This window comes from Hordeum vulgare, chromosome 4H (genome assembly GCF_904849725.1).
Source record: "Hordeum vulgare subsp. vulgare chromosome 4H, MorexV3_pseudomolecules_assembly, whole genome shotgun sequence".
NCBI lineage: Eukaryota > Viridiplantae > Streptophyta > Magnoliopsida > Poales > Poaceae > Hordeum > Hordeum vulgare.
In genome coordinates this window covers 453503592-453529960 of record NC_058521.1, presented here as the reverse complement: position 1 = coordinate 453529960, position 26369 = coordinate 453503592, and positions in this window count along the sequence as shown.

The window sequence follows — 26369 nt, the reverse complement described above, 5'->3', positions numbered from 1 at the left end:
GTTACAGTAAACTTGCTATCATTGCCACTAAACAACAAACTACCCTGGAAAAGCTTCAGAAACTGCTAGATAAAAGTGATGATCTGTTGAATGATGAAATGAACCTTACCCAAATCCTCACTGAAGATGTGAAAAGTCTTCAGTCTAGATTTGATAATCTTTAGGATCGTTATGATACACTCCTCACTGATCATGAGAAGCTTTCCTATGAATTTGTTCAAAGGAAGCTTGATCTTGAGAAGCTGAGGATGTCTCATGATGATCTTCGTATGGAAAATGATTCATTACTAGCTCAGCAGATCAGCGTTGGTCAAGTTGAATTCATTCCTCCATGTCTTAAATGCATTGAATGCGAAACTACTAATTCCTCACCAGAATCATCAAGTGCTACTATTACTACAAATTCTTCAACTGCACCTATTGTGTCTATTTCCTCACTTGTGGAAAACACAAATGTTACTGATGAAAATGCAGGGTTGAAGGAATTGTATGTGATAGGCATATACAAAAGCCTCAAAGGACATCAAACCCTTTGTGATGTGCTCAAAAAGCAGATCTTGAACGGGAACCCGAGGAAAGAAGGAATTGCCTTTGAGAGGAAATTAAATGCTGATGGATCTTATTGGAAACCTGAGCAGTATCCCAAGACCTCATGGGTTGCTGCTACTAGGTCTCCTTTTGATCCATCTAATCTAACTGGCTTTTCATGTGAATTATCCTATTCCTCAGATGAGTCATTTGACTCCAACTATAAACTGTTCAAAAATCAATCTGGTGAAGTATTTGCTCGATATGTTGGAACTAACTGCAGGAATGGCCCTCCCTTGAGGAAAATCTGGGTTCCCAAAAGCTGTCTTGAAAATCTTCGGGTGAATGTCCTCATGACACCACCACTGAAGAATCTGAACCCCAGATCAAATTCCTTAGGAGGACCAAAGTCTTCAAGAGGATTAAAATCCTCAACTGGTCAAAATTATACTCGTACCCGTGCTAATGCGTCTAACATGCAGGGAAATTACAAGGAATATGAATATGAGCGCTGCTCTTCAAATCATTATGTTCATAAATCCTCAAACTAGTTCTCTGCATATTCATATGAGTACTTTAACCCCCCCCCCTACTGTTAAGAGAAGTGCATTAGCTTCAATGCCACCTTTCTCATATGGTGCTCGCAGGATGATGAGTGCTTTGCCACCCCTTCAGATGTGGGTGGTGAAGAAATCGAACTAATCACTTCTGCAGGTCAGGTCTCCAGATGAAAATCATCATCTGAAGAATTTGCTGGAGACCTGAGGAAATGCTTGATAGGACGCAAGCTAATGATTGATGAAATAGAAATATTTCACAAGTCCTCATATTTCTGTTGTGATGAAATTCTTATCTGATGAAATTAATATCATATTCTTCAAAACTGAAGCATATGAGATGGTAAGCTGTACTAATTCATCTGCAGGATGACAAACCCAAGAATACTGAGTGGGTTCTTGATAGTGGCTGCACACATCACATGACTGGTGATAAAAGCTTACTGATGAATATGCCACTAACTCCATCACCTCTGAAGCAAATCACATATGCTGACAAAGGTAAAAGCAAGGTATTGGGACTTGGCAAAGTGGCTATTTCCAAGGATAGGCATATGGACAAAGTGATGCTTGTTGAATCCCTTGGTTTTAACCTCATGTCAGTCTCGATGCTTTGTGATCTTGATATGATTGTTATCTTTGGTAGATATAGATGTGTAGTCATCATGGAATCTGACAGATCCAAAGTCTTCGAAGGTGTAAGAAGAGGGGATATGTACATTGTTGATTTCTCTACAGGTCCTCAACCAGCTACTTGCTTACTAGCAAAAACCTCAGAAGGATGGTTGTGGCACCGAAGACTAGGTCATGCAGGCATGAGGAATTTGCACACGCTCGCGAAGAAGAAGCATGTCATCGGCATCGAATCAGTCAAATTCCTCAAGGATCATCTCTGCGGTGCTTGTGAATCTGGGGAAATGACCAGATCCAAGCATCCCTCAAAGACTATCATGACCACTACACGTCCATTCGAATTGCTTCATATGGATCTATTTGGACCTACTCACTATGCCACAGTAACCAATGCAGCATCTTTATATGGCTTCGTCATTGTTGATGATTATTCCAGATATACATGGGTGCATATCATAGTGTATAAAACTGAAGTGCAGGAAATCTTCAAACGATTTTCTTCAAGGGCCTCGACGAACTTTGGCATCAAGATCAAACATATCAGGAGTGATAATGGAACCGAGTTTAAAAACACTGGTCTTGATGATTATCTTGATGAACTTGGTATTACTCACGACTTATCTGCTCCTTATACTCCTTAGCAGAATGGTGTCGTCGATAGGAAGAACAGGACTCTGGTTGAAATGGCAAGAACTATGCTTGAAGAATATCAGACTCCTCGTCGCTTTTGGCCTGAAGCAATCAACACTGCATGCCATATCATCAACAGGGTATATCTTCACAAATTCCTCAAGAAAACCTCATATGAAGTCCTCACTGACAAGAAACCCAATGTAAGTTATTTCAAAGTCTTTGGTGCAAAATGTTGGATTAGAGATCCTCACCATAGCTCAAAATTTGCACCTAAGGCACATGAAGGTTTTATGCTCGGTTATGGAAAGGACTCGCACACCTACAGAGTCTTCAACAACTATCACAACAAAGTTGTTGAGACTGTAGATGTGTGGTTCGATGAAACTAATGGCTCACAAAGAGAGCAATTGCCTTCTGATCCAGATAAGTTGTCTCCTGAGGAAGCAATAAAGCTCAAACCTACTGAAGACATTGTCCCCACTGAGGAAATTGGTGAAGAAACGATCCCCATCACTGATGAAAATCAAGAAGATGCTCCTGAGGAAATTGCACCAGAACCACTTCCTCAACCCAGACGAAATCCTCAACCAGCTCATCCGAGGATTGCAAATGAAGTAGAACTTGACAAAATCCTCAACGACATCAACGCGCCAGGTCCTCTCACTCGCTCAAAAGCTTCACATTTAGTTAAATTTTGTGGGCATTTTTCCTTTGTATCCATCACAGAACCCTCAAAAGTTGCTGAGCCTTTTCTGGAACCGGAGTGGATCCAAGCTATGCAAGACGAACTTCTTCAATTCAAGCTGAATGACGTATGGGAGCTCGTCAAACGACCAGCTCCTCGCAAGCACAACATTATCGGCACCAAGTGGATTTTCCGAAACAAGCAAGATGAGGACGGTCAAGTGGTGAGGAACAAGGCACGACTTGTAGCCCAAGGCTACACCCAGGTTGAAGGAATAGATTTCGATGAAACTTTTGCACATGTTGCTAGACTTGAAGCTATTCGAATACTACTTGCTTATGTTAATCATCATAACATCATCTTATATCAAATGGATGTGAAAAGTGCATTCCTCAATGGTAAGCTTGAGGAAGAAGTATATGTTGCTCAGCCCCGAGGTTTTGAGGATCTAAAGAATCCAGACAAAGTCTTCAGACTCAAAAAGGCTCTCTATGGTCTCAAGCAAGCCCCTCGGGCATGGTATGATACATTGAAGGAATTCCTCATGAAGAAAGGCTTCAAACCTGGTTCACTCGATCCAACTCTTTTCACTAAATCCTATGATAATGAGCTATTAGTGTGTCAAATATATGTCGATGATATCATATTTGGCTGTACTGACAAACGATACAGTGATGAATTTGCTTACATGATGAGTGAAGAATATCAGATGTCCATGATGGGGGAGCTGAAATTCTTCTTAGGTCTTCAAATTCGTCAACAAAGCAATGGAATCTTCATATCACAGAAGAAATACCTCAATGATGTTCTGAGGAAATTCGACATGCATGTGACGCCCTCGGTTTAATCGTACGCTAATCATACACGCAAATGCGTACGATCAAACCCAAGGACTCACAGGAAGATATCACAACACAACTCTAGACACAAATAAAAAATACAAGCTTCATATTACAAGCCAAGGGCCTCGAGGGCTAGAATACAGAAGCTCGATAAGCACACGAGTCAGCGGAAGCAACAAAATCTGAGTACACACATAAAACATGGGGTGCCTTAGAGAAGGCTACCACAAAATAAACACGATCGAACGAGGCGAGGCCTCCTGCCTGGGAACCTCCTAAACTACTCCTGGGCTTCAATGGCCTCCATGAAGATGACACCATCGGGATGACAAACATCGGCAGGAAACTCCACTCCTGGGCTCCATCATCTGGTCACAGCAACGGATCAAGGGGCAAGGGGGGAGCAAAGCAGCGGTGAGTACTCATCCAAAGTACTCGCAAGTCTTACATCAGAACTATTCTAAATATGCATCAGTATCAAAGAAGGGTGGTTATATGTGGACTGACTGCAGCAATGCGAGAGTAGAGAGAGAAGGCCTAGTCCTATCGAAGACTAGCATCTTTAGGGTCTTGCAGCAATAGACGAGAGTAGAACATGGGGTAAAACATTAATAGTCATATTGTTGCAGCAATATTAAAGTGAGGTCATGCCTAAAGATCCTCCCTCGACTCCCTGCAAGGAAGCAATCCCGAGGCAAACTAAATCCAGTTAAGTAACAATTGTAGTTGTAAAAGATCGGGGCACAACTCCAAGTCGTCCTGTAACCGTGGACACGGCTATCCGAATAGTTAATTTTCATCCCTGCAGGGGTGCACCACATGTCCCGTCACGCTCAATAACACTCTGGCCAGACATACTTTTCTGGGTCCTGCCCGACCTCGGAATATCGACACGTCGCAGCCCCACCTAAGACTAATCAGAGAGGTCAGCCCGCCGGTCTAAATCCTAAGTGCAAAGGGTTCATGGGCCCAGTTCCCCTCCGCGCTCCTGCATGATGCGAGGGTGGCCGACATGAGTCCTAGCATCCCTTAATCACAAGCGCAATGCATCTCAGGACCACTCGGGCGCGCGCCACTACGATTGCTGACATATGAAAAGCTTCGGCTGATACCGCGACGCCGAGTACCCATAATTCTTCCCGCGTAGCCGGTTAGTGCGAAAAGGTCTTCGGCCAACCCAGATCAAACACCCAAACCCATTAACATTTTAATTAGGCCATCAATACAGTCTCACGGGAATCCACCCGTCTTACAACTAATCACCAATGATCCCAGTAACATGGTCGAGTAACTGTGTGGTTGTAACATCGGGGGGAATCCGAGGTATCACCCTCATTGGATTCTGAACGATGTACCCGTCAAGGTGGGCTTAGAGGAATCACCCTCGGGGGTCCCACACTTGAGGGGTTGCACGACAGAGGCGTCATCGGTAATGGCGAAAGAGGAATCACCCTCGATAACCACGACCGGCTAGCTATACTACAGAGATATCATCAGGAGTACTTAGCGAGGTGTCACCCTCGGTACCCGATAGTATCTCTGTAACGTCGTACAACTAAGGGGGTGTATGTGTTGTGTCGGGTCTCGCTCGTCGATCAGGGATCGAGATTTGAAAACAAGCGGGGCAACTGAACTACGGGGTCAGAGGGGATGACAGCTCCACCTATACTAATCACATTAAAGGTACAGGACTGAAAGTAGCAGTTCATCAAAAATAGGCTATGCATCAGATATAGGAGCTAACTACAACAGTAGCAAAATACTAATGCAAGCAGTAGGAAGAAAGACATAGGCGATATATAGGAATGATAAAAGGGGGTTTGCTTGCCTTGCTGCTCTGCGGCAAAGGACTGATCGGCGGGGTCGTAGATGTACCCGGCAGCAGCGTCAGTCTCGGGGTCTACCGGTAAGAAGAGGGTGAAGAAACAATAAATAATAGCAACAGTGCAACAGTGCAACACAAAGCATGACATGGCAAGATGCAGGCTAGACATGAGCTAACGCAGCAACATCCATCATAGACAGGTCGGAAGAATATCTGACGATATTTTCTGGGTCTCGGGCTACTACCGGTCATACTGGAAACGATGGAAATATTCCATGTTTGCTATGCTAGGGACGCGTGACAGATGAATGGACCATGTATTCGGGTTCGTCTCGTTCTGCTAATCAACTTTCATGTTGAAAATATTTTGATCTGACTTACGGATTATTTAATATTATTTTTTAAAGTTTTACTCCATAATTAGGAATTAAAAACAGATTTAAATAATTTAATAAAAAGCTATTATGACATCAGCATGATGTCATGCTCACATCAACATTCGACTTGTCAACTTACGAGCGGGTCCCGAACGTCATAGGCACAGGTTTTAATTTAGATTAAATATTGATTAATCAGATTAATTTAATGGGGGACCCACGTGTCATACTCTAATTATTCTAACTATCCAATTAATTAATTAAATAATATATTTATTTATTTATTTAATAAAACAATTATATTTATATTTATATTTTAATTTTCACCTTTACTCAAAAGAGGGTCTCGGGCCTCCCTGTCATAGACAGCGGGGTGCATTGGGGTTGGATTGACCAAGTCAAATGACTAGTCAAGAGAGGGTATGTGGCCCACACGTAATAGGCACATAAATTAAAAATGGATCAAATCAAAATGAGTGGTCCACATGAAATAGGCCTAGACTAATTAATCCCTAAATAAACATAATCTAATTAGACCTACTAATCGAGCTGGCCACTAGCAGTACTTACCATGTCACGGTTGTGCCATGGCCACGCACAAGGCCACGATAGCCATGGCCCGAAGTAGCAACGTAGCAGCAACATTTGAGAGTAGCATCAGATGGGAGTAGCACGTGCAAGCAAACAACAGCTACCGCAAGAAGCAGCTACGGCAAGCGGCAACGACAGTGGTAGCAGCAGACCGCAGCGCAACAGCACACGGCAGCAGTACTAGCAGTAGCAAACGGGCGGCAGTGAGCGGCAGCGGATAGACGGACAGCCGCACACGCTGGCTTGCAAGTGGTCTGTCGGAGCGGCATCACTAGAACAGCAAAGAGCGGCAGCAGTATAAGCAGCAGCAGCCAGTAGCTTGGAGGAGCAGTAGCAGCCAGCAGCTCGCGAGCACAAAGGAGCAAGCAACACGGCCACGGCCACGTGAACGCGAGCGTGCCCGGGTAGAGCTGAGCACGGCGCAGCGAGCGTCGGGCAGTGGCGGCCATGGCAACAAGCATCAGCACGCGCGCACACACGTACGCGTACATTTCGGACGAGTTTGGGGACAACAGCTACGACGACGAATCGAAGTGGAGAACGGGGGGAATCGGTCGAGTGGCTCACTACGAGCGCGATGACGAGGTCGGGGAGGCCGGGGGTGGACCGGAGCTCGCGGGTCGGCGGCGACGGCGACGGGAGATGGGGAGGGTCGGTGGCGCGGGGCGCCAGGGGGGAGGATGCCCCCGCGATGGAGCGTGCGGGAGGAAGGGTACGGGCGGCGAGGGGGCCTGACGCAGGGGAGGCCCATGGGGGGAGAGGGAGAGAGCCGAGAGAGAGGGGGGCTATCATGGGGAAGGTGGGGGTTGTCGGTGCATGGTGGTTGGTGGTTGGTGGGGTGTGGGTTGCGGTAGGTGGGAAGGAGAGCCGAAGGGGGGGCTCTCGTTGGTGAGGGTGGGGCTCGATGGGGAGGGTGGTGGCGGCCAGGGAACTGGGAGGCGACGCGGGGGGAACTAGGGTTGCCTGCGGGCGGTTGGTTGCATGGCCGGCTGGGCCATTAGGCCCAGTTGGGCCAGGGGGTTTTCTTTTGTTTTTGTTTTTTTCTCTCTTTTTTTTTCTAAATAGCTTTGCTGTTTTAATTATATAGAGACTGCAATAATTTTATAAATGCCACGTTCACTTTATAAATCATTAGGGAATCTTTATATCTCTCCTGACATTTGTTTATCTTAAGATCCGAAAACTTTTATTGTTTTGATTTTATTCCTAATTTGAATTCGGATCGGTTCGAAACTACACGAGACTACCAACAGTAATCCCGGTGACGTGGCACCATTAGCAGGGGTTTACTGTAGCTTAATTTACCGGGGCGTCACAACTCTCCCCTACTAACAAGAATTCTTGTCCCGAGAATTAAGAGATAGAAGGAAAGAGCTCGGAGTATTCATCACAAAGATGATCCTCGCGTTCCCAAGTGGCGTCATTTTCAGAATGATTTGACCACTGCATTTTAAGGAACTTGGTGACTTTGCGACGAGTCTGACGTTCTGTCTGGTCGAAAATGCGGACCGGATGTTCTTTGTAAGAAAGGTCTTGTTGCCGCTCAAGCATATCATGATCCACTGCTCGAATAGGATCCTTGAAGCAGCGGCGGAGCTGAGAAACATGGAAGACATCGTGAACTTGAGAAAGGTTCGCCGACAGTTCCAATTGATAAGCCACTCTTCCACGCCCTTCGAGAACAGTGAAAGGACCAATATAGCGAGGAGCTAACTTGCCCTTGATTACAAAATGGTGTGCGCCTCTCATTGGTGTGATACAAAGATATGTCTTTTCGCCAGGTTGATAGACCATATCCTGATGATGACGGTCATACTGACTTTTCTGACGGAACTGAGTAGACTTCAGATTCTCATGAATAATGCGGACTTGACCTTCATCGGGCTGGGCCACATCCGCACCGGAGAGGGATCGGTCCGTTGAACGATGGCTCTGGAATTTCATACGAAGCCAAGTGCACATGATACTTTGGAGTCAAAGATGTACAGGAGAGTCAGGTTTCAATCCTGTGGAACTTTGGGTTATGGGACCACCATGTGGGACGAGAGTAGGTAGAGGGGTGACATCTTGTACGGTATTGCTAGCAAGACATGTCAGAGGACAACCTGTCAGTTATGTTGGCAACAACGTCGGTACCAAGTGCGGGGGACGAATAGAACCATTTTCCTGCTCGTTGAAACGAGGCAGACCAATAGTCAAAGTTCTCGTCCACCGGCGGCTACCGGAATGTTATCCACAATAGTAACACAGTCTTACTGACAGAGTTGTACACCAAGGTTTATACCTAAATAGAGAATTAACACTGCTTAGATAAGTTATGCCACAAGAAAGGCCAAAAGGGCCAATGGGAATGAGAATGTGTTTCACACACACAAGTATTAAGGTATACCATTCCCGAGGAAAACATAGGGTATGGTATGCATGATTGGTCATCCAGTACCTAACCATCTTGATAAAGAGACAAGAAGAATCATGATGTTTACCCATACCATATGGTTTTGGATAATTGATCGGGAACAATTTAGCATTGGGCTTCCAATGTTCCTGTTGAAATCTAAAGTACCACATCCGTGCTTCGGGGTAGCATCGACATGGTCATCAAATAGAGGTTGGACTTAAGGGTATACAAAGAGGAACCAGGAGGAACAACTTGCAAATCTAAGTCATACAATTTCCTCATGGTAAAATGGCGAACCTTACATATGGAAGGATTTATAACAATAGGTCCTGTGGCCCGGTGTGCCAAACAAGACATCACCGTACCGGGTTACATAAGACCAAAGTTATAATTATTGGAAAAACGTTCCAGCCATCATATCTGCCCGAGATTCAAATCTGATTGGTGTTGGGACACCTCAGACTCAAGATGCCTGGGAAGAAAGATGAAGATGCAAGATTCTCAGGGTATGAACTTCACAAGCAATCCTTGAATCATTTGTTCGATTATAAGACACATGAACACCATGTCAAGACATTCATGCCCACGTGAAATTCTTATCTCAAAGGCAACTGGGTTCTCATTTTGGGAACCATCATCGAGGATGACAAGGTCCCATGTGTAAGTCTGGATTAGCTTTTATGAAGGAACTTATTTTCCTTGATCAAATCATTCAGTGGCTTGGGGTGCTAAGAGAAAGTTATATGAAGTGAAGATAGTAAATCTTCAAAACATCTAACACTTCACACAGGCGTGAATGACTTGGGATGATCTTAGAGGGAGCAAAACAAAACTTTCACATATTCACGGCGGCAAGAATGCACGTGAACCTTGGGAAAACACTTCTTATATCAAACATATCCTTCATGAGCTAGGCACAAGGATAATGCCTTCAAGAGCTTCATCGCCGAACCATGAATAAGTTGAGGGTGTGGTCGATGGGCTTAGCAACAATCCCCCAAGACTTTGACAGGGGTGAATTTTCAAAATTATTATATCAAGGAGATAGCATTTGTTAAATCAAATGGTATAATGTCGTATGCTCGAGGGAACAACAACAATAAAACATTGGTCGAAGGGTGCACTCGGAAGTACGGACGGAGTAGCACAACCAATGTCAAAAATGATGAGTCAACACCCAACACACTAAGAATGAAACAATCAGTTGTTAACCTCAAGGCAATAGGGTTGACAGAAGTATTGGAATCACACATCAGATTTCACTTGTTGGTATTCCGGTTTGAAACAACACGGGACCAAGAAATGAATGGTGATGGCGAGAAGTATTACTATGTCAAGGATTCTTAAGAGGTACAATGATGCTCACAACATTCTTGACAGAAAAGATAGTAATACTCCAAGGTAGAAGATAACATAAGCTGAACTAGCAAGGAACTCAAGGGACAACACAAAACATGAACAAGTTTGTGTTGGAGGGAAGGCAAAAGGTTGCCGATGAAAACACAAACCATCGAGAGGCAAGGATGGTGTTTTCTCATCATGCATTCAATTGATACCCTGCAAGAACTCAGAATGTTGATGATGATCACGACACTGTTGTCGAGAAACTTCACGAAGATGTAATCGTTCAGTGACGACATCAAGCAAGGGAATGATGAAGCAAGAGGTTGTCGGAATCACAGATAAGGCTGCTAGCTTGGAATTGAGATTGCCTTTCAGAACAACCAACAAAATGTTGAAAACTCGATGCAAGCTTAACACACAGTTGGGATTGTGTTCCAGGGATGAAGGGTATAGATAGCATGGTCGAGCTCCAACATGACGATGATGTAGCTTAACAGCTTGAAATGACATGATCGAGTACAAACTCGTAAACAAGGAAGATTAAGAAAAGTTGTTGAGTCGCAATGCGTACTCGATTCAGTTATCGATGTACTCGCGTGTCCAACACCTCAAACACGAGGAAACTGGAATTAATGAAAATATCATAGTTGATGAGGAGCTCATAAGAAGTTATATAGCTCCGTGATATCCTCGAGCTACAAGGAATAATACACGGAGGTAGATCAACTTTAAGGTTTGGACCGGTGTGTTGATCTGAAGAAGACAAGTACTTTAACTCGTCTGAGAATGAAATCAAGGTAGGAAAACATGGTCGAAACCATGATTGTAAAGGATAAGGCCACCAATACCAGATTTAAACCACAGAATGAATGATTATTGATACGAGAAGTCTATATGATAGGATCAATGTCGTTTCCATGGGCATGAACACAAAGTTCAAGGTCGACTCCCACTTCATCAATGCATCACCTGCCATTTACTCCACGCTCTTGATCAAGTATATCTTTGAAAGAACATTTGGCAAAACACCAGAAGAGCAAGACTAGTGAAAACTCTTCGGGTCATATTGGTTTAGGAAGGCACAGGTTCAGCCCATCGGGGCATCTTAGGAACATATACCACAAACTTCAAGAGTAAATAACACATGCTTGAAGGGCATGGCTGACAAATCGTATGGTACAACTTATAAAAGGGGGAAGACACAATTTACCAATGGCATCATGTGTCAGGGGAAACAATCACAAGAATTTTCTAAAGCAAAGGATGTCGTCGGATAATAATTCAAATGAGTCAGGCAATCCACAAATGATCTGATGTGAGTATCGGTACTCAATCAGAGGGGGTAAAACGCAAGGCATCGGATTATAGAACATCTGAAAAATATCAATACTTAAGTACCAAAGGAATTAAGATTTCCAGTTTGGTGTATCATAAACACATGCTCTGATCAAATACCAGTAGGTTGAATGGACTTAGATGGACAGCCAACCAAAGTTGATTTGTCGAGAACCCGCTCCATCTGGAAGGACGTCTGAGCCGGGAGATAATTCATGAGTATCAACAGATGGTTGTGTGCATTCACGCAAAGATAGAATCAATAAGATCACAGGAAAATTCACAAAGGAATTTAATGAATGCGATTAGTCATATGGATTTAACCATAAATGCAAGCAGGTGAGACAGGTCATGAACATTAGGCTACAGAGGATTTCGGAAGACCGAATAGTAAGTCGTAGAACTTTCGAAACCCATTACAACTGATGATGGACGAATCCCCGATAAGATAATTCGTTGCATCTCGTAAAACAAGAGCAATCAGAAAAGAAGGTATGAACGACATTTGCATGTAGTCATCCATAGTGGTTGACGAAGGAAGCGTAATTGCAAGAGCGATGGGCACAAGTTCTCGAGAGAAAGCATCGGAGAATATCATCCGAGTCTCCTGACGAATCGAGTCATTATCAGGAATGAGGGACTCTTTGGAAGAAAGTATATACGAGAACCTAATGTTAGAGTTAGTAAAATCTTTAACCCGAAAGAGAAGAGAGAGTAGAGCCCAGAGTATAGGAAAGGAGTAAAAGATACTAATACCACCCAATTGAGATGTGGGCCCGTAAGCCACAACATCAATGTTAGTAAAGTTTTTCAAACACTAGACTCAACTTCGGCCAAGGAGTTGGAAAGGGGGCTACCTACAGGCAGTCGGCTCTGATACCAACTTGTGACGCCCTCGGTTTAATCGTACGCTAATCATACACGCAAATGCATACGATCAAACCCAAGGACTCACGGGAAGATATCACAACACAACTCTAGACACAAATAAAATAATACAAGCTTCATATTACAAGCGAGGGGCCTCGAGGGCTAGAATACATAAGCTCGATAAGCACACGAGTCAGCGGAAGCAACAAAATCTGAGTACAGACATAAAACATGGGGTGCCTTAGAGAAGGCTAGCACAAAAGAAACACGATCGAACGAGGCGAGGCCTCCTGCTTGGGAACCTCCTAAACTACTCCTGGGCTTCAACGGCCTCCATGAAGATGACACCATCGGGATGACAGACATCAGCAGGAAACTGCACTCCTGGGCTCCATCATCTGGTCGCAGCAACGGATCAAGGGGCAAGGGGGAGCAAAGCAGCGGCGAGTACTCATCCAAAGTACTCGCAAGTCTTACATCAGAACTATTCTAAATATGCATCGGTATCAAAGAAGGGTGGTTATATGTGGACTGACTGCAGCAATGCGAGAATAGAGAGAGAAGGCCTAGTCCTATCGAAGACTAGCATCTTCAGGGTCTTGCAGCAATAGACGAGAGTAGAACAGGGGGTAAAACATTAATAGTCATATTGTTGCAGCAATATTAAAGTGAGGTCACGCCTAAAGATCCTCCCTCGACTCCCTGCGAGGAAGCAATCCCGAGGCAAACTAAATCCAGTTAAGTAACAATTGTAGTTGTAAAAGATCGGGGCACAACTCCAAGTCGTCCTCTAACCGTGGACACGGCTATCCGAATAGTTAATTTTCATCCCTGCAGGGGTGCACCACATGTCCTGTCACACTCGATAACACTCTGGCCGGACATACTTTTCTGGGTCCTGCCCGGCCTCGGAATATCGACATGTCGCACCCCCACCTAAGACTAATCAGAGAGGTCAGCCCGCCGGTCTAAATCCTAAGCGCAAAGGGTTAATGGGCCCAGTTCCCCTCCGCGCTCCTGCACGATGCGAGGGCGGCCGACGTCAGTCCTAGCATCCCTTAATCACAAGCCCAATGCATCTCGGGACCACTCGGGCGCGCGCCACTATGATTGCTGACATCTGAAAAGCTTCGGCTGATACCGTGACGCCGAGTACCCATAATTCTTCCCGCGTAGCCGGTTAGTGCGAAAAGGTCTCCGACCAACCCAGATCAAATACCCAAATCCATTAACATTTTAATTAGGCCATCAACACAGTCTCACGGGAATCCACCCGTCTTACAACTAATCACCAATGATCCCAGTAACATGGTCGAGTAACTGTGTGGTTGTAACATCGGGGGGAATCCGAGGTATCACCCTCGTTGGATTCCGAACGATGTACCCGTCAAGGTGGGCTTAGAGGAATCACCCTCGGGGGTCCCACACTTGAGGGGTTGCATGACAGAGGCGTCATCGGGAATGGTGAAAGAGGAACCACCCTCGATAACCACGACCGACTAGCTATACTACAAAGATATCATCAGGAGTACTTAGCGAGGTGTCACCCTCGGTACCCGATAGTATCTCTGTAGCGTCGTACAACTAAGGGGGGTGTATGTGTTGTGTCGGGTCTGGCTCGTCGATCATGGATCGAGATTTGAAAACAAGCGGGGCAACTGAACTACGGGGTCAGCGGGGATGACTGCTCCACCTATACTAAGCACATTAAAGGTACAGGACTGAAAGTAGCAGTTCATCAAAAATAGGCTATGCATCAGATATAGGAGCTAACTACAACAGTAGCAAAATACTAATGTAAGCAGTAGGAAGAAAGACATAGGCGATATAGAAATGATCAAGGGGGGTTTGCTTGCCTTGCTGCTCTGCGGCAAAGGACTGATCGGCAGGGTCGTAGATGTACCCGGCAGCAGCGTCAGTCTCGGGGTCTACCGGTAAGAAGAGGGGGAAGAAACAATAAATAATAGCAACGGTGCAACACAAAGCATGACATGGCAAGATGCAGGCTAGACATGAGCTAACGCAGCAACATCCGTCATAGACGGGTCGGAAGAATATCTGACGATATTTTCCGGGTCTCGGGCTACTACCGGTCATATTGGAAACGATGGAAATGTTCCATGTTTGCTATGCTAGGGAGGCGTGACACACGAATGGACCGTGTATCCGGGTTCGTCTCGTTGTGTTGATCAACTTTCATGTTGAAAATATTTTGATTTCACTTACGGATTATTTAATATTAATTTTTAAAGTTTTATTCCATAATTAGGAATTAAAAACAGATTTAAATAGTTTAATAAAAAGTTATTATGACATCAGCATGATGTCATGCTCACATCAACATTTGATTCGTCAACTGACCAGCGGGTCCCGAACGTCATAGGCACAAGTTTTAATTTAGATTAAATATTGATTAATCAGATTAATTTAATGGGGGACCCACGTGTCATACTCTAATTATTCTAACTATCCAATTAATTAATTGAATAATATATCTATTTATTTATTTAATAAAACCATTATATTTATATTTATATTTAATTTTCACCTTTACTCAAAAGAGGGTGTGGGGCCTCCGTGTCATAGACAGCGGGGTGCATTGGGGTTGGATTGACCAAGTCAAATTGACTAGTCAAGAGAGGGTATGTGGCCCACCTGTAATAGGCACATAAATTAAAAATGGATCAAATCAAAATGAGTGGTCCACATGAAATAGGCCTAGACTAATTAATCCCTAAATAAACATAATCTAATTAGACCTACTAATCGAGTCGGCCACTAGCAGTACTTACCATGTCACGGTTGTGCCATGGCCAGGCACAAGGCCACGATAGCCATGGCCAGAAGTAGCAATGTAGCAGCAACATTTGAGAGTAGCATCAGATGGGAGCAGCACGTGCAAGCAAACAACAGCTACCGCAAGAAGCGGCTACGGCAAGCGGCAACGACAGTGGTAGCAGCAGACCGCAGCGCAACAGCACACGGCAGCAGTACTAGCAGTAGCAAACGAGCGGCAGCGAGCGGCAGCGGACAGACGGACAGCCGCACACGCTGGCTTGCAAGTGGTCCGTCGGAGCGGCATCACTAGAACAGCAAAGAGCGGCAGCAGTATAAGCAGCAGCAACCAGTAGCTTGGAGGAGCAGTAGCAGCCAGTAGCTCGCGAGCACAAAGGAGCAGGCAACACGGGCGCGGCCACGTGAACGCGAGCGCGCCCGGGCGCAGCTGAGCACGGCGCGGCGAGCGTCAGGCAGTGGCGGCCATGGCAACAAGCATCAGCACACGCGCACACACGTACGCGTACGTTTCGGATGAGTTTGGGGACAACAGCTACGACGACGAATCGAAGTGGAGAACGGGGGGATCGGTCGAGTGGCTCACTACGAGCGCGATGACGAGGTCGGGGAGGCCGGGGGTGGACCGGAGCTCGCGGGTCGGCGGTGACGGCGACGGGAGATGGGGAGGGCCGGTGGCGCGGGCCTCCAGGGGGGAGGATGCCCCCGCGATGGGAGCGTGCGGGAGGAAGGGTACGGGCGGCGAGGGGGCCTGACGCAGGGGAGGCCCATGGGGGGAGAGGGAGAGATACGAGAGAGAGGGGGGCTATCGTGGGGAAGGTGGGGGTTGTCGGTGCGTGGTGGTTGGTGGGGTGTGGGTTGCGGTAGGTGGGAAGGAGAGCCGAAGGGGGGGCTCTCGTTGGTGAGGGTGGGGCTCGATGGGGAGGGTCCTAAGAGGTTAATCACAATAGGCTTGGCAACCCAAATGGTTCTTTTCTTGACACCATTTTGAGTACCAACAAACTTGGCAAACACATTGCCAACCTTATCCTTTCCAAGGAAATAGATATCATCAATAGTGATTGGGTGGATAAGTTACCTCTTGTGCAAGATGAAGCAACGTGACCTTTCTCACGACATAAGTAGCAACATCTACCCTTTGCTTTCTTCCCAGATGATTTCTCACCTTGGGGAGTGTTGGTTTGGGTCTTATTGGGAAGAGGCCTTCCTTCAACTTGTAGTTGAATATGTGATTGAGTTTGTGGCCGCTTCCCTTGTTGCTTGTGACTTTGAGACTTCGTCTTCAGAGGGCAAGATCTAACATGGTGCCCTTTAACTTTGCACTTGAAGCAAATGATTTTGGCCGAATTCTTGACTTGTTCTAGGCCCCTCTTGTTCTTGTTTGAGTTTACTCCAAACTCATTTTTGTCATTCGGAGATGTTTGCTCACACAGGACGTTGTTGAGTGTGGGCATCCCTTCATGACACTGTTCCAAGTCTTTCTTCAAAGAAGTGACTTGGGCCTTGAGCTCTTTGATTTCCTCTGCACGGTTAGTATCAATGCAAGTACTAGAGGAAGTGTAGGCTTCAATGTTAGAGCAACAAGGCAAGGAAAGTAATTCATCACATGAGGTAGCAACATTGTGAGTAGACGAATTACGAGGACTAGCACATGGAAATATAGTACTTTGACCAGAAGTAGTGCCATTGTCCACATGAGGCTCGCTTGATGTTACCTTGGTGATGATAGCCTCATGAGCTAACTTTTGCACATTATAGGATGTTAGAAGATCGGCATGAGAGCTTGTGAGCATTACATGGTTTTCTTCCAACTTCCCATAATTGCTAGTTAGTAAATCAAGTTGAGCACGTAGCTCAACATTCTCCTTCAATGTTGATACTTCAAAAGAAGTAGAGTTATATGTACAAGTATCACCAACAATATGAGAGGAGTAAGTAGCAAATAGAGACTTCTCATGAGTAGATTGAAGCTCCTCATAGATCTTAGAGGTTTCGATGAGCTCTCCCTTGACATTATTGCATTCAAGGAGAAGGACCTCAAAATCCCTTTTAAGTTTATCATGAGCAACTTCAATCTCTCCTTTTGAAGATCTTAAGTCTCTACATGCTTGATGACTCTTCTCAAGTTCATGTTCAAGTTGTTCACTTTTAGCTTGTTCATGATTAAGTGAATCATTACAGTTTTCAAAGTAAGCAAGAACATCTTGGAACCTTTTAAGAGAGTTATTTTTAGCTTTATGAAGAATTTTACTGATCACATAGATATTTTCAGTCAAGTCATCATCATCATCCTCATCGCAAATATCATCGTTATTGCACAGGGAAGATGATACCTCATTATTACCTCTTGCCATGAGGCACATGTGAACTGGAGGAGTTGATGATGATTCTTTTGGTGAATCAGATTCTTCATTAGCCAAAAGTACTTCATGTTTCTTGATTTCCCCTAAATGGTTAGTCATAGAGCAACTAGGGAGAAACAAGATATTTTGATCAAGAGGACATGAGGAAGCAGGCATATCACCATAGACATTTGTCAAGGAATCTTTAGGTGAAATGCATGACCTATCAGCACAATAATTTACACTATGTGTGGTGCTAGATATGCTCATGTCCATAGAGGCTAGGCCATTTTCATCAACATATATTTCTTCACTCACCATGTCATTACCTTGTGAGATTGAAGATGCTGAGGTGTGCAAGCAATCGGATATGGGAGTAGTGGTGGACTCTTTAAGATCGAAAAGAGTGAAGAGCTCATGCACCAACTCCTTCATCATAATACCGTCTTCATCAAGATTGGACCCACCATATATATCTTCAAGTTTAGTCCAAACTTCATGAGCTGACTTGCAAGTCGAGATAGACTTGAACACTTCAGGACTTATGGTTCGATGAATGGCAAGAAAGGCCTCACAATCAAGATACATTTCATTAGTAGATGAAGATGCATCATCCTTTTTGTCGGCAATCCCTACAAGAACAATTCGTAAAGTATTTGGGCCCATGGCCCGAAAGTGATGAAGCATACGAATTCTCCATAGGGTATAATTTGTGCCATCAAAGTCAAAGATGCCATTGTGCACTAATCCAATAGTCGACATCGATACTCTCTAGGTCGTGAAACCTAATTAAAGAGAGACCTAGCTCTGATACCAACTGAAAAGACCTCGATGACGCCTAGAGGGGGGTGAATAGGCTATTTAAAAACTTCTTCAGATTTGGCTTGAACCTAATGCGGAAATAAACTAAGAGGGTACTTGTCAAGCACAAATCCTAAATGCACTAGGCACTGCAACGTGTATCAACAACACGATCTACCAAGATGGACACAATACAGTTACTAACAAGCACAAGTAAGTTACACAAACTTACTTGAGCTATATCACACGACAAGTAGGTGAACAACACAAGATACTAGATCACACATATCAACACGATATATCAAGGGTTGCAAGTATGAACGTGTGGATATAGAGGGTATGCTTGAATGATTAATCTTGTACAAGAAATGGCCAACACAATATAATGAGCACAAGTAATAAGCAATGTATGTATGCTCAAATAACACAAGTAAACCACAAGTAAGGAGTTAGGGTTAAGGATAACCAAGGTCACTGAGACGAAGATGTATCCCGATGTTCACTTCCTTGGAGGGAAGCTAGTCACCGTTAGAGAGGTGGATGTTACCACGAAGGCACACCAACGCCACGAAGGCTCACCCTATTCTCCCTTTGAGATAACACCACGAAGGCGTTTCTCAACCACTAGTGGTAAGCCTTTGAGGTGGCTTCCAAACCCTCACAAACTTTTCCGGGGGAAATCACACGGATTGATTCCTCTCCGAAGTACTCCTACCGCCTAGGAGTCTCCAACCTCCAAGAGTAACAAGATCACGGGGAATGCTCAAAACTTGCTCAAATCACAAATAGCTTGGGTTGAGAGAAGGAGAGGGAGAAGATCTATCTTTTGATTGGAACAACTCTCAAAGGGGCTCACAAATGCTCTTGGGATCTAAGATTTGGAGTGAGCAAATGTGTGTGAGGTGGAAATGTGTTCTTATGAGGATAAGTCTGTGTTGGGCCACCCTCTCACGAAGTGGGAGGGGGGTATTTATAGTGTGGAGAGAAAAAGAGCTGTTGGGGACACTTTAAGTCACACAGGGTCCGGACGTCCGACAGTTGTCGGAAGTCCGGGCGTCCGTGAGGGGTCGGACGTCCGACCGGGGTCGGACGTCCGAGACTTTTAGGCATGACTGGAACTCTTCTGAATTCATCAGCGGCCGGATGTCCGACAGGGGTCGGTCATCCGAGGCCTGTAGATGTGCCTGAACATATTTGAATTCATCAGCATACGGACGTCCGGAGTGGCCCGGAAGTCCGTGTTATACAGCTCAACTTCTACTGGTGGTAGGTTCCGGATTTCCGACGGGTGTCGGACGTCCAGCGCTCGGTCGTCCAGAGGGAGCCGGATTTCCGAGATATAGAACTCAACTTCTACTGGTGCAGGCTTCCGGATTTCCGGGACTTGGCCGGACATCCGGGCCTCGGACGTCCGGAGGTGGCCGGAAGTCCGAGTTATATGGCTCTGATTTCTCTGGTATAGGATTCCGGATTTCCGAACTAGTCAGTCGTCCGGTCCTCGGACGTCCGGAGAAAGCCGGATGTCCGAGGCACTGGTTCTGTTTTCAGATAACAACAAAACAGTGGAGATGTGGTCTGAGCAGAAAGTGATGATGTAGTTTGAGCAAGTTCATCGCAAAACCTGTGATCCCCTCTTAATAGTGCGGGATCCCTAAGGACTCAAGAATCATAAAAGAGTACTGATGATCCATACTTGAGTGTATACTTTTATTCGCTGATCATCACTCCGCACAACTAACGTCAAAGGAACTGATACCTTTGAGTTAGCCCTTTCACCTGAGCTTGATGTTGTTGTTCCTTCTTGGCTCAAGTTGAAAGCAAGACATGATGAAGTCTTCAAGTAGCTTTCCCATACACAATGCGGAAAGCCTAGCTTATGTATTTATCTTCATTTGTCCACCATGTGTGAACATCCACAAGACTCAAGCATGTAGTGCTCAAGAATGCTTATCTTGATCTTGTCCTATCCACCATGTGAACATCCACAAGAATCAAGCATGTAGTGCTCAGGAATGCTTATCTTGATCTTGTCCTTGTTAGCACATGATCATTGACAATAGTTTCAATGATATATTCGTGCTGATCCACTTGAACTTGCACACCACAATCTTGATGACGATCACCACTTGATGTCATCCTTCATGGGTTGTATGAGATCTTCCTTTTGACACAAGCCCAATGGAAACACACCTAACCCCCACATAGGAGTCTCACAAAGACCATGGGTTAGTACACAAACACGTAATGGACAATGCTTACCATACCATGGGATCACTTATCCCTCTCGGTACATCTTATACGCTTTGTGTGTTGATCATCTTGATTTACTCTTTGTCTGAGATCTTGATCAACCTAGTGTTTCTATGACCATTCTTTGGATAATAACTTGAATAACATCTTGGTCAACATATAAACTCCTTGAACCCAACAGATGGACTTCAAGAAGTGCCTATGGACAAATCCTATAAATATAACTTAAGGCAACCATTAGTCCATAGGAATTGTCATCAATTACCAAAACTACATATGGAGATATATGCTCTAACAGCGGGCGGTTGGTTGCCTGCCCGGCTGGGCCAATAGGCCTAGTTGGGCCAGGGGATTTTCTTTTATTTTTGTTTTTTTCTCTCTTTTTTATTTTCTAAATAGCTTTGCTGTTTTAATTATATAGAGACTGCAGTAATTTTATAAATGCCATGTTCACTTTATAAATCATTAGGGAATCTTTATATCTCTCCTGACATTTGTTTATCTTAAGATCCGAAATTTTTTATTGTTTTGATTTTATTTCTAATTTGAATTCGGATCGGTTCGAAACTACACGAGACTACCAACAGTAATCCCCGTGACGTGGCACCATTAGCAGGGGTTTACTGTAGCTTAATTTACCGGGGCGTCACAATGCATGAATGCAAAGGTGCCAAGACTCCAATGCCTACCAACGACCACCTCGGCACTGATTAAAATGGTAAAGATTTCGATCAGCAGGTATATCGTTCTATGATTGGCTCTTTATTGTATCTATGTGCATCTAGGCCAGATATAATGCTTAGTGTTTTCATGTGTGCACGTTTTCAAGCAAAACCGAAGGAATCACACCATAAGGCTGTGAAGCATATTCTTCGATACTTAGCTCACACACCAACACTAGGATTATGGTATCCCAAGGGCTCAAATCTTCATCTGGTAGGGTATTCCGATTCTGACTATGCTGGTGATCGTGTGGATCACAAGTCAACTTCTGGTACATGTCATTTCCTCGGAAGATCACTAGTTTGTTGGTCCTCAAAGAAGCAGAAATGCGTATCACTCTCCACTGCCGAAGCTGAGTACATTGCTGCTGGTTCATGTTGTGCTCAATTACTATGGATGAAGCAAACCCTCAAGGACTACGGCATCAACATGAAGAATGTGCCTCTCTACTTCGACAATGAGAGTGCAATCAAGATTGCATACAACCCAGTACAGCACTCGAAGACCAAGCACATCCAGATTCGTCATCATTTTCTTCGGGACCATGTCCTCAAGGGCAATATCCTCATCGACCATGTGAAGAATGATGATCAACTGGCACATATCTTCACTAAGCCCTTGGATGAGAAAAGATTTTGCAAGTTGCGGTGGCAGCCAAATATCTTAGAATCTTCAAATGTTTTGTAAAAACATGCACACGTCCTAACACTTATGCAAAATTGATGACTTAGATGTGCAACACATGATGAATCGATTTTCTTCAACTAATGAAGAATGTCACTCTGAATGTGAAGAAATCAACGAAGAAATTGATTCTCAGGGCCCTACGACAATTGTACGCGGCGTCTCTAATCAACATTCTTATATGGTGGGTCATGCCACCGCCCAATGTGAAATTCCTCAAGTTGATTTTCTTCAAATGTTCCGTTTCCTCAAAATGTGTTTTTCTTCAAAACAGTTGTTCTTCATTGTGACGATTTATCACAAAATCTTCAAAAACACTTGATGACTTTCATTTGACTAGATAGACTGTTATTTCAAGTCCTCAACAGCATTCACTTATAGCTATTTCTTCAAGTTGATATTTCTTCTAAGTGAATGTGATCGGACTCTACTTTCCCTCTATGCTATACTCATCCAGTCTATTCAATTCTTCATATGCGTTCTACTTGAAACTTTGTTCAAAATCCTCACTGCGTCCTTGTCAGCTGATGATTTTGTAACTAAAATCCTCAAATCTTCAAAAATTGTTTCTTTAATGCACAGTAACCAAACCCCACTTCCCACGTTCGGATAACCACGATCTCCACTATCTCCACCGCCTTGTTTGGGAACTACACGTGTCCTGCGGAGACATAGAGGCAAGGGTTGTTTGGTCCGAAATCTTCGCGCCAACAGTAACTGTCTGGCTATAAATATGTCCCTATCCCCCTCGGCAAACTCTTCTTCGCCCCATCACTCTCTTGCTACAGCAAAAAGCACCGAACCCTAGCGCCACCGCTGGAAGTTTCGTCGCCGGTGAGGAAGAGCTTCACTGCCTCAACTTCTCCGTCGCCGGAACCACGCCGGAGTCGGACCATCTTCGTCCGCCGCCGCCGTAGACGTCCTGTGTCGCCGGGTTAGGGCGCATTGGACACGCGACCGAAGAGCCTCTCTACACAACTTCTCTGTGTTCTTCGTGTGCTCCTTCAAGGGTAAATAAAATCCCATTTTTACCGCAAGTTAGATCTACAATTTTACATCTTCTATGTGAAATCTGTTTTTCCTCAAGAATCGATAAGCACTTGATTCCTCAAACACTGTCTATCACCACATCATTGATGAACGATACTAAGCATCTAAGATTTTTCACGAGATTCCTCAATTGTGCGAATTTTCGGATCTGTACAACTCTGGAACCCAAGAACAGTATGCTTAGGCAAATTCCTCAACTGTCAAGCTTTTTCATTTTCTTCAAATCTGAGAATGCATATGACCTCTCCAAATTCCTCGCAACTATACTCTGTTCACAGGTACACACATGTGAGCTGATGAATCTCTCGGTTCTCATCACATTAACTCATTTGCAACGTTTCTTGAAGAAAATCTTCAAGTTTCATCAGAATCCTCAAGAGTTTAATCTCATCAGCAAAATCCTCAGCTAAAGAAAATGGAGGATGACAGAAAACAGAAGGGAGGAAAGAAACTTGAGCAAAACATAGCTGCGGATATCCCTGAGGATATTTACTTAGACTATTGCACACCTGATGAAAATGAGACAATGGCCAAGAGAAAGATCCGGCTGCAGAAGATAGAACGCCGATGGGCGAAGGAATGGAAAGAATACAGGTTTGTAACTACCAAGTATGCAAAGAAATTCGCTCTAAAGCCCCCTGGCAAACGGCCCCACTTGAGGCTCATCAAGTAGCACATCCCTCAAGCCTCAAGATCCTTGATGACTATCCAGATGAGAAGGAAAAGCATCTGGCTAAGCTCAAGAAGCAAGCAGAAGCTGCAGTGAGGAAATTCAATGAATCCTCAGCTGCAGCTACTTCCTCTGCCGCTGAGACCTCTGGTTCAGCTATTCCTCAACCACAGTATGTGCCGTCAAAGCCAAGGGCTCCAAAGCCTCAAGAGAAGTCTACTCAGGCATCAGTTACTAAATTGTGACAGCCCCATGCCGACGCCCCAGAAGATTCCCCTTTATTTCCATTTCCGTCGAGTGATTATATTTCATTTTTTGCATCGTCATTTAGTTTGCATCGTAGCATCATGCATGGCATCTTGCATCGTCTGTCGCGTGTGGTGTTTTGCGTGTGTGTGCTTCGAGTGCTCTCCGAATCTTAATGCGATAGTAGCTCCCCCTCTCTCCTCTTTTGTTTGTTTTGTGGTGGCGTAAAAGTTTCCGTTTTAACCCCTTCTAAAAAATCGTCTTCTTTTAAAAAAAACTCCTTTTGTTAGAAGGTGGAGGAAACCCCTTGGGTTTTCTTCATTTTCTCCTTTTGTTTTATCTTTAAACAGTCTCATTTTCTTGCCTCTTTTAAAGAAGTTTTATTTTATTCTTTAAATCAAAGAGGTTTCTTTTATTCTTCAAAAAAGGTTTTATTTTTATTCGTTTAAAAAATGCCCAACCTATTTTTAAAGTTGGGTATATTTCTTTAAAAGGAGTAAAAGGCATTTTCTTCATTTTGTTAAAAACCTTTTTTTTTCTTTATGTTGGTTTTTCTGATTTTTTTTAGTAAGCAAAAAAAGAACCAAGAGAGGAGGAGCCTGCCCAGGCCCAGGTAGCTCCCCCCTGCCCTAGCGACCGATCCCCCTGTGTCTCCTTCCCCTCGCGTCGTCGTCTCCCTCCTCCCGTTCCCCCCTCTGATCCCGATGTCGCAGCCTCCTCCCTGTACTCCGGCAGCCCCGCGCGCCGCCCTCGCTCGCCGCCATGCCGCCGCCAGCAGCCGTTCACCCCGCCGCCTCGTCCCTCGCCTCGCCCCTCGTTCTTCCCGGGCCGCTCCGCCTCGCCGTGGCCACTGTGCTTCCCTCGCCTTCGGCCCCGCCGTGCAGCCTCGCCGCGTCCCTCGCCGCCGTTCGCCCTCGCACCTCCTCCTCAGCTGCACGCCGACGCCCTGGCCTCCTCGCCGCCTCCAGCTACCGCGCGCGCCCTTCGCCCAGGTCGCCGCCATGCTCCCTGCCATGGCCGGCCTCCTCCTCCCCATGGAGTCGAGCTGCTGCTGCTCGCGGTGCGCCGCCCCGACCTCCTCCACTGGTGTGCGCCCCTGCTGCCGCCGTCGCCGTGCCGCTGCCTGCCTCGCTATGCCGTTGCTTATTGCTGTTGCCGTGTGTTGTGCCACCTGCCGCTGCTACTAGCTTGCTGCTGCCCATGCCGCTGCTGCATTTGCTATTGCTGGTTGCTTATGATGTCGTGCTTGCCATGTCGTTGCTACCTAGCTGCTATGCATGCTGTTGATGTTGCCTGATGGTTGCTTGCTTGCTACTAGGTAGTTTTTGCTGCTGCTTGCTAGTTGTAGCTGATGCTTGCCTTGCTAGTTAGGCTAGGTGCTGCTAGCTTGCTCTTGCTGGCCGTTGCTTACATGTTGTTGTTGTGGCTGTCCCGTGATGTGCCCGATGTGCTGCTGCGTTTTGCTGTTGTTGCTATGTCACCTTGATGTTAGTTGTTGTTGCTGCTATCCATGCCACTTAGCTAGATGCCTTGCTTTGCTTTTGTTGTCGCGTTTTGCTGGCGCTAGATAGATGATGTTGGGTTAGCTTGCTTGTTGCTATTAGTTGTTGATGGATGCTTGGCATGCTTGTTGTAGATGCAAAGCTAATGTTGTTGTTGCTAGCTGTAGTGCTAGTTGTCGTAGCTTGCCGCTAGATAGATGCTAGGATGCCGGTTGCTGCATGATAGTTTGCCATGTTGTTGGTTGCCTGCTGCCGCCTTGCTGCGTGCGTCGCGTTGCTGTTTGCTGTCGCTAGTTACGTCGCCGCGTGCACCATCCCCCCTCCTTGGAATCGACGACGAGTTCGCCGCGAGTACCACGTCGTCCTCGACGACTCCTGGAAAACGTGTTCGACTCCCGACGCTGAAGATCGTCTACCGACGCAAGAGAACGACTACCATCAACGAGACCGTGTACGACTACTTCCACGACGTCCACGACGACCGTTGTTCTCCTTCACCGGACCGAACCGCTCCGATATGCACGCTTCGAAGGTATACCGATGAAACGTTGTCGTGACCGTGTGCATGTGATGTATGAGTTGTATGTATGTTTGCACCGTATGTTGCCCGTTGCACGTGTACTTATTTTGTTGTGCCTCGACACATGGGAACCCGGTAACCGGGATCACCCCATTCTTTATTTACCGTTC